The sequence below is a fragment of the Anser anser genome (genome assembly GCF_964211835.1).
Source record: "Anser anser genome assembly, chromosome: 2".
NCBI classification, from domain to species: domain Eukaryota; kingdom Metazoa; phylum Chordata; class Aves; order Anseriformes; family Anatidae; genus Anser; species Anser anser.
The window spans coordinates 39,822,590-39,831,408 of record NC_139721.1 but is presented as its reverse complement, the minus strand read 5'-3'; the positions used below and the strand labels follow the sequence as shown (position 1 = coordinate 39,831,408).

General features: G+C 39.8%; 1 protein-coding gene across 1 annotated transcript in view; it reads right to left on the bottom strand.

Annotated features, from left to right (window-relative positions):
• Positions 1–8,819, bottom strand: part of CYP7A1 (cytochrome P450 family 7 subfamily A member 1) — a 30,591-nt gene continuing 21,772 nt past the window's right edge. The window contains exon 7 of the transcript XR_014579226.1: positions 1–8,312. The gene's annotated coding sequence lies outside the window, so the exon portion shown is untranslated. The remainder of the gene's footprint in view (positions 8,313–8,819) is intronic.

Here is an 8,819-nt window from a genome sequence, read left to right as displayed (position 1 = left end):
TGAGGAGACATTTCTTCTCAGAAAGAGCAGTCAGGCACTGGGACGGGTTGCCCAGGGAGGTGGTGGCGTCACCGTCCCTGGGGGTGTTCAAGGAAAGGTTGGACGTGGTGCCTAGGGACATGGTTTAGTGGGTGACATTGGTGGTAGGGGGATGGTTGGACCAGATGGTCTTGGAGGTCTTTTCCAACCCTAATGATTCTATGAATCAGATCAAACCGCATCCTTAATGCAGCGAAATGTCAAGTTTCAAATCTGGATCTAATTATACAAGACAATAATAGCCTAAAAAGCCCTGAGCCTGAAAGGCATTGATTGAAAAGGAGTTGGACAACAGCAGGAGAAGAGTGCAGCAGATCTATTTACGCTCCTTTGAGGTTTACAGAGTTGACTTTGTAGCCTGTAAAAATCTGGAAGCTCAATTCAGGTATTTCCAAAGTGAGGTTAAACACATTTTTCAGTATATGAACTATTGGAATGAAGCAACCTTGAAAATCAACTTCTGTATCTTAGGGTTTTTGTTTAATTCTCATTGTGATGCTGGCTTTCTCTAAGATTTGTTTTAATTACAATTTATATGGGTTTTGCTACTGTGACAAGGTAAAATGAAATAGCTTAGTATTTGGAGAGCAATTTACTTGGCCTTTGTCTGGTCTGTTTTAATTAAACACCATTTATATGGGTTTTGCTACTGAGAAGGTAAAATGAAATGGCTTAGTATTTGGAGAGCAATTTAATTGGCCTTTGTTAGATCATACTTGCAGTTAATAAACTGTGATGTACATTTCATATTTAAAGGCTGGAAATGTTAAGTACCTCACAGTGCATCTTCAGTATTTTCATTACAGACATTCCAAAAAAGCCTGCTGAACTTTAAACTGACGATTAGCAGAACTCGGGTTACAGCCCAGAAGTCACCTTCTTATGTGCACCTCTCCTCCTGTAGTAGTATTCTGTCTAATGTTCTGTCCATGGCTCTGTGGCAGCACATCTGAATGCTAAACAAATAAACTATGTTTAAAAGGCTTTCTCAACTCAAACTGCAAAGTGGGGTGGGTGTTTAGTTCTTGTCTGTTTGCTGGGAGATGTCTGTTCTTGAGTCAAATGTGTGATCTATAAACTTCATGTTTGGGCTCTTTTTTTTCTGCAGGTAAGAGAAGATTCTTAGTCCAAACCGCATTAAGGTAAACTGAGTGATTCATTCGTAATGGTGGGATGAAAACTTCCCTTTGGGGAATTATTCTGGAAGAGATGCTATTTAACATTTATAAACCCATCTCAGTCTAAATTAATTTATTGGTGAGATCTTAGACTGTTTGAATACTAATGAGCAAGTACTCCCGAGTGGGAATACCCAGGAGTAATTTTCCCTGTACCATTTTTTCTTGTTGAAGTTTGAGTAGATGGAATTACTTAACGCAGGACTGCAAAGATGGTATTTATCTCAATTTATTCAATTTATTTAATGGATTTTTTGGTGTCTTACTAGTTGCTGATATAAAAATTATTTTAATTGTCTTTTCTAGTAAAACAACAAACCAGAACTGATACTGTTTACTTACTCTACCCCAAAAAATTACCAAATAACTACATTTTGAGGACAAAGTAAGCTTTCTGACTTTCAGATTAAACTTTACTTATTTCATGTTATTAGTTGTCTGCAGGGTTTTGGACCAGTAAAAGTCACAGAACTTCAGGGTTTGCATTGTACATATATTCCATTTCAATGAACTTAATTCACAGCTGTTTATTTTGCAACTGTTCCTAATCAAGTTCAGTTAAATCATTATTAATCAGAAGTTCAGAACGTAAAAGTCCTTACAGTCTTTTGTGCTGATTTAGTTAATCCATTTCAGATCAGATTTTAGAAAAAAAAAATTCTGCCTGAATGTGAAGATGTAAGTGGTATTTTTACGGGGAAATTTGCAGCTGATTGAGAACTTAGATAAGGGATTCATTTGTATGCTTCATCTCTTAACAAGCTGGTCCTTGTTAAAATCAGATTTTCCATTGAGACAACTTTGGCTCTGAATACAGATTTTTGCTGCCACTTTTTGTCCGTAAATGAGTACATCAATCCTTGTGAATACTTGTTCTACTTCTGTCACTTTTTCATATCGATTCTCTTATTTTGAACATGTCATATGTATGGTTTCCACTCCTGTAACTGTAAAATTATATTCCTGCATGTTTTTATTAAAGCAGTGCTATTTCCCATGACAGTCCCCCCAAATCCTGTAGCATAAAATGAATTGTTGAAAGCAGAAGATTGAACGTAGGTGGATATAGGTTATGTTAAAATGTTTGTCACTAAATGACTTGTTCTTACAGTCCAATATTTTTTTTGGTTTTCTAAGGAATCTTCCTGAATCCTTTTTCCTGGAAACAGCTACAGGTCTTGGACTCAGCTTGGTAACTGTGGTCACCACTCAGGATAGTATAAGCCAGGATTTGGTCCACGTGAAAGGAATGAGTGCTTCATTTGGAGAGATCAGACAATTAGACCTTAAATGGATCTGCTCAGAGGAAAAAGCTGAACCTGAGTCCTATCTTAAAACCATTACTAGGAAAGCTCAGATGTACTACTGAGTGGTACAGGCATATTTAAAGTTTATCTTTTCAAACATTAAAGGGAAGGTCTTTGCATAGTACAGCATGCACCTCACTGGCCCTTCCAACTTGATTTTGTTTTAAAGATGCTTTTCTCTCTACACTTCATAAAAAATGGTAAAAATAAAGCTTTGTGCAAGTGTCTTGCAAGGACAGCTAACTCTTCCTGACCTTAATGTATTGCGAATTGGTTTTAATGCAGAGGCTAATAACCCACCATTGCAAAATCAAAAGTAAAACTCAAAGGCCTGGAAACATTTAAGGTTTCATCTGGACTTTTCCAATGGGTCTGGCATCAGTCATAACCACAAAGGAAAAACTGTGCCCTAGTGTTAGGGATATGGCCAGGGGAGACTCCCTGAACGTTCCTATCTTGTCCATTGACCATTAACCGTACCCGTCACATGGACAAGGGAAAATCATAAATGAAAGATATTCTTTGCAATACGTTGATTCTAAGGTGTTGATGTTAGCAAGGCCATTTTTACTTGCTGACAGAAGGGTTTGTTTTCAAAGGATTCTTTTTGAAAACTTGGTGTAATTCAGCCTCCGGGTTTCTGTCTGGGTCTCTGTGATCCACACTTCAACCTTCTCTAAGGCAATTACTTAAATAAACTAACCCAAAAAAACAGAGGAGAGGGGGCAGATGGGTGTATTACTCTGACAAACCTGGAGGCAGTTCGAGCCTAAGAGGCAAAGCAATTTCCTTCAGCAGATGTAGGCATGAGGATGCTTATTTAGTGGGGTCGTGTAACACCGCCTAGCTGGCTGTTCTGCAAGAGGCAGTTTGCTGGATCACGGCCGGTACTCCAGGCTGCTGAGCTTTTGACACCCATGGTCTTTCATTCCTGACTATCTACTGGTTGTCTGTGCTGGTCGTTCCTGTTCAGCAGAACAGTGTCTGCAGTGTGCCACTTCTTGCAGAAAATTGTAGTGGCTTGCAGGATTCTGTTACACAGGTAGACTGGAAGGCTTCCCAATCAATGCCTTTCTTCATCCAGTTTCTTCGGCACAAGACCTCAAGATAAATTAAATTAACACTTAACCTGGGTACATCAAGCAAGTTTGGATTGTCTGATAGCAGTGTCACTTAAGTACTTCACTTACCCTACTTCTATTTGAATTGGTTTTAACAATGTGCCCAGTACAAAACAAATTATGCAGTCTAAATGTTGGTGTCTCCACTATGACTTTCTGGGAAGCTGATGGTAGATAATTTCAACCCAAGGACTCCAGACCTCTAAACTTCTCCTGAGGATAGCTTTCCTTCCTCTTGTCCATGGTTCACTATGGCAAGAAATTTTTTGTTCTTAGCAAATAAAGTTCAGTTAGTCATTTTGTATTCCAGGCTGCACAGGGGCGTTTTTGCTGTTTTTTCTCCTCCCCTCTCTCTTCATTCTGTGTTGTCTCAATGTTTCACATTTATGTCTGACTATTTATGCTGTTTCATATAATAAAGAATGGTTTGGGTTGGAAGAGACTTTAAAGATCCCCTAGTTCCAACCCCCTGCCATGGGCAGGGACACCTCCCACCAGACCAGGTTGCCCACAGCCCCATCCAAGCTGGCCTTGAACGCCTCCAGGGATGGGGCATCCACAGCTTCTCTGGGCAACCTGTGCCAGTGCCTCACCACCCTCTGAGTGAAGATTTTTTTTTCCTATTTGACCACGAAAGGACTCTTAATATATAAGTGCTTCTTAGGTAGTGCTTCTTGTATTCCTGTTGTTGCAGATCTCAGCCTTTGTAGGACAGCTCTATCTGTTTTCTTGTACTTTGTGGGATCTTAGGGTCCAAATTAAGAATTAAAGCTTAGGTTGCACATGTGATAAAAGTATAGAGTAGGTCACTTTGGCAGCAAGTAAATGTGAGAAAACTAGAATCTTGAAAGGACTCTGGAAGAACTTTGATTCTCCACATTTCTCCTCTAGCCTGCACTGACCTCTCCCACACAGTGCTTTTCACTTCTCATTTACACAGCTAAATATTATCCATGGACAGAAAATCCCTTTAAGGTCCATATCACAGCCTTGAGCCTGCAATGCATACTGCCTATATGAATCTGTGCTCCTAAGCAATTCACTAAAAGACTATTAGACTGCCTGTAAGCAGGTGAGAATAATTAATGAGGTTTAATGCTTAGATCCTAAGCTTTTTGAGACTGGCACTGTGTCTTTCCGTGTGTCTGCAGTTCCTAAAAATAGCGGCTGCCTAGTTCTAGTTGCAGTCTTCTGTCCCTACTGCAGTAAAACTTTGGAACAATAATAAACCAATTTAGTGAAAACGTTACTGGTTTCTTCGATTCTGCCTCCTCCTAGTGTCTGAACATAATTGATTGGTATTGCAATAAAATTGTGTTGTTCACAGATCTCCAAGTTAATGCATTGACATATATAGTCTCTAGCTCTGGTGTAGAGGCAGGTAAATACTTGTTTTCTCTGTCTTTCTCTTTTGAAGTGGCAGTTTAGCTGAACCCTTAGAAGTCAGAACATGCCAACCTGGCAAGGTCTGTTTGCCTTAGTTGTCTGTATGGGCTTTATTACCCAATCTACTGCGCAAGCATTGAAGGTAGAGGTGACCTGGAGTTAGTGATTTCCAAATAGCCTTCGCTCATTGCCAAGGCCACCAACAAACACGCACTTAATTTTTTGAACTTTCTTAGAATAGTACCAAATGCAAGCTCAGATAATGCTGCTGGCTCTGTACAAGCACGGGAATTGTTTGTTGAATGTTTCTACAATAGTAATACATCTTTATTATAGAGAAGACTACGTTTTGCTGATGGGCTTAGATGCTTCAGTGAACAAATTAGACTCTTCCATACAGTAAAAATGTGATAGTCCATAATAAGTAATTTTTGTAACATGTTCAGAAGAATTTAAATTTTTGTGTAGTAGCAGTAGCATTGCTATTACAGAGAGATTGTCTGTGGTGGTTATAGGGACATCTTAATTCCTGCAAGGCAGAATGAAAATACCAAACAAAAAAATAAAAACAAACAAAAAAAACAATCACTAATTATACTATCAGATAGGAAAAACTTATTTGGATTAGGATTTTGCAGACAAAACCAAGCAGAAGATGCCAAAACTGCTAGTCTAAGAAATCAGACTAAGAACCAACTATATTTTGTTTTATTCAGGACATGGTAAGTATTTTGTCTTAATTCCATCAGTAAAAAAAAATTAAAAAAAAAAATCTGCAAGTAGCTTGCAATTCTTCACAAGAGCAAAGCGTTAGGCCTTCAAGAAGCTTGAATATGTTGGAGACTTGAAGGCCAGGCTTGAATGTGGTAGTTGAGCATTAGCGAAGCAGGTGGTAACATCGGTGCAGAGCCCAGCTTTCCTTTCTGGTTTGCCCTTACACAGAACATAGGGACACTGTGCCAGTCGAGCACAGCAAATCAAGAGGGGGAGATTTCTCTCTTTCCTTTTTATGCTGTCGTTCTGAGGAACAATTTGTGAACTGTATCGGATATTTCTGCTAGAAAAGCTTCAGCAGATGTGGCAATAAAAGACACTGCCGCCTTATTCCGGCTATCGTAGCACTGAGCTTGCAGTCTGCGCTTCCTGTGCTGAGTATCTGCCCTTTCAGACGTGTCAGGCTTCTTCCTCATGTTCTTGCCTACTTCAGCATCTGTCACTGCAACTGAGGGAGTCTTCTGATAACATATTTTCGTTCTGTGCTCTTGGGGTCTCATTTATTATGTTGCACCTCATCTATTTTGCAGCTAATGAGTCTATTTGAGTAATGAATACCAGCCTGAGTAATGCTGTGGTTGGGTGGCTAATTAGACTGATCATGTAGCAATTTATTTTCTGCCTAAAATTTACTTTCTTTAGGAGAGATCACAATATTTTGTATCCCCAGGATTCACCTTCTTTCCAAGACCCATTTTTTTATACATATGTAAAAAGTCATTTGAAAGACATTTATTGAAGTGGAAGAAACTTGTTGTACTCAACTCAGTATTGCAAAATTGTCGTTTTTGATGCAAATGTCATTAATGCATTTTGATTTCCTCACTGTTTGCTGTTCCTTTTTTGCTGTAGCTAAGCTAAGTTTTTCAAATGAAATGCCTTGAATCTCTTTTGTGTTGCTTCTCTGTTGCTGTTCTGGAGGCATTGATGTCTGGATGTTTCTCAGCCCCTCTCTGTTCAGAATGAAATCCTTTTTGTCTCAAGAGAGAAGTAAAAGGCAGGATTTGCATTGGAAGCCTAAACCTTGTCCCTGAGTCAGTGAGCTAAAATACTGTGAGTGTAGAGGCTCTTTATAGTAAAGTTGGCTGCAAATACACATGGACATAAGAAGTGGGTGCTGTACTCACTGGTGAGTGCTGTGTCCAATTCCGGTGCCCTGAGTACAAGAGAGACCTAGACGTACTGAAGAGAGTCTAATGGAAGGTTACCAAGATGATGAAGGGACTGGAGCATCTCTCCTATGAGGAGAGGCTGGGACTACTCAGCCTGGTCAAGAGAAGGCTCAGGGGGATCTCACCAATGTCTATAAATACCTGAAGGGAGGTGCAAAGAGGACGGAGCCAGGCTCTGTTCAGTGGTGCCCAGCACCAGGACAAGAGGCCGTAGGTACAAACTGGCACACAGGAGGCTCCCTCTGAACACCAGGCACCACTTCTGTGCTGTGCGGGTGATGGAGAGCTGGCACAGGTTGCCCAGAGAGGTGGTGGGTTCTCCTCCTTGGAGATTTTCAGAAGTTGCCTGGGCATGGTCCTGGGCAGTCTGCTCTGGGTGACCCTGCTTCAGCAGGAGCTGGAGCAGATGAGCTCCAGGGGTACCTTCCAGCCTCCAGCATTCTGTGATGCTGTGATAAAAATAAAGGACATTGTTTAGCATGAGAGTGGTGGTGGCTGGTTCTTACTGTAAGAGGTTATTATGGACTTCCCTTTCCCCATTGCTTTTCTGTTTATTGCATCCTAGAACAATTAAAACAGATACCAAGGGCCTTCCTCTTTCCTCACCGTTTTTGACTAAGTGGATAATTATCACCTTTAAGCTAAGGCCTGAGCGCTTTGCCCTTTGGCAGTTTCATCCCAGTAATGGGATTTGAGCTGTTGTTGAAGCTGATCTGTCAGCCCATGACACGTCAAAGATTGCAGATATTGCAACCTAGCTATGGGAGAACTTCCTCTTTCAGATGTTTCTTCTTCTTCTTCCTTTTTTTTTTTTTTTTTTTTTTTTTCTTTCCCCTTCCAGTCAGTCTGGATTGCTGCAGAAGTCAGCAGGGGGTGGTTCTCATTTGTTAAGTTGAAAAAAAAATACCAAAAAAAATACCAAGAAAACCTCCAGCAGCAAAAGGTGTGAGCCTCTTGAACCTCTTTCTGTTGAACCTCTTCGTATGAGCACTGCATCAGTTGTGTGAGGCTTTCCCTTCCCTGCTGGCAATAGCAAGAGGAGAGATAAAAAAGGAGGGATGGATGAATCACGGAATAGTTTAGGTTGAAAGGTTCTCTCGTTCACCTGTACCCCAGAGTTCTGCCACCCCACTCTCCATAAAACATAATCTTTGTCCTCCAAAATCATGACTTTATTTTTATATAAGTTTTTGGAATATGACTCAGTTTTCAGTATGATATTAGCAAGACTGTAATTCAGGGTAAAATGTAGTTCTTACCAGGAAGAATTTTCCAGGTGTCTTCAGATTTCTTTAAAATTCTTCCTTTGAACATTATGATTGATGTAATTTCTGCCTGAATTTGGGAGTGAAAAGTAATGATGGAGGTGGATTAGACTTGCACCAGTGAACCTAGAAAGCTCTTTTTTTTCCTTCTCTGAATACAGATCATCTATTGCTCAGTATAAAATCAAATTAATAAAATGATAAGAAACATCTGCAGCATCAAACATAAATATGTAGAAGCTTATCAGAACAATACCAAGAAGTAGTGTTATAAAACAGTCACTGACTTTGCTTTGTGATTAAGAATTTTGTATTCTTTTTCCTGTTACATTTTAAGGTTTAAAAAAAAAAAAAAAAAAAAGGATGCAGCTCTGCACGTTCATTTTAAAACATTTGAGCAATGTGCAAGTTGTGCATGTCACTACCTGATTTGAATAGGAAGCCTACCACAGTCATGAGACTATGACTGGACTTGATGACTTGAAGGTCTTCTCCAACATAAATGATTCTATAATTCTATGATTCTGTGTGCCAAAATTTAATGACAGCAGACAGTAATCTCTGCATGGTTTGGTGG